The sequence below is a fragment of the Suncus etruscus genome, chromosome 5 (assembly GCF_024139225.1).
Source record: "Suncus etruscus isolate mSunEtr1 chromosome 5, mSunEtr1.pri.cur, whole genome shotgun sequence".
NCBI lineage: Eukaryota > Metazoa > Chordata > Mammalia > Eulipotyphla > Soricidae > Suncus > Suncus etruscus.
In genome coordinates this window covers 145582633-145583497 of record NC_064852.1, presented here as the reverse complement: position 1 = coordinate 145583497, position 865 = coordinate 145582633, and the positions used below count along the sequence as shown (strand labels likewise).

The 865-nt window shown below is 36.1% G+C and overlaps 1 non-coding gene across 1 annotated transcript; it reads left to right on the top strand.

The window, feature by feature from the left end:
* The first annotated feature begins 510 nt into the window (after positions 1–510).
* On the top strand, positions 511–646 carry LOC126010188 (small nucleolar RNA SNORA51). The gene has a single exon (XR_007496315.1). It is a non-coding gene; the product is annotated as a small nucleolar RNA SNORA51 (small nucleolar RNA).
* The last annotated feature ends 219 nt before the right edge of the window (positions 647–865 follow it).

Genomic DNA, 865 nt, shown 5'->3' with positions numbered 1-865 from the left:
CAATGGAATATTATGCAGCCATCAGGAGAGATGAAGTCATGAAATTTTCCTATACATGGATGTATATGGAATCTATTATGCTGAGTGAAATAAATCAAAGGGAGAGAGATAAACACAGAATGGTCTCCCTCATCTATGGGTTTTGAGAAAAATAAAAAACATTTGTGTAATGATTCTCAGAGACAAAATAGAGGAGGACTGGAGGGTCCAGCTTCTGACTCACCATGAAGCTCACCACAGGGATCGTTTAGTGCAGTCACAGAAATAATTACGCTGAGAACTATCATAACAAAATGTGACTGAATGAGGGAAGTAGAAAGCCTGTCTAGAGTACAGGCTGGTGTGGGGTGGGGAGGAAGGACACTTGGGATATTGGTCATGGGAATGTTGCACTGGTGAAGGATTTTATATATATTATTATTAATTATATATAATTATATAAATATATACTATTATATATAAATATATATTTATATATATTAAAAATAAAAAATATAAAAGAAAGGATAAGGCCTTCCAATTCTTACCACAGGCAGTGTTCTTTACACTGACTGTATAGACTCTAGAGGAACTACAGTAAATGCACCCCATATACACCTCAACACAGGCTCTTTGCCTGGTCTGTATTGTGAATTGGGGAACAAAAAATAAAATTAAAATAGCAAATAATAGTTTAAAATTGTCTAAGTTCAGTCCTGGCATCCCATAGGGCCACCTGAGCACCACCAGAATTAATTCCTGAATGCAGAACCAAGATAACCCCTTAGCATTGCTGAGTGTGGTCCAAAAACACACACGTACACAAATACACACACATGCATATCTAATCATGAAACTCCAGTTTATCAGAAAATTTTAGTTCCCT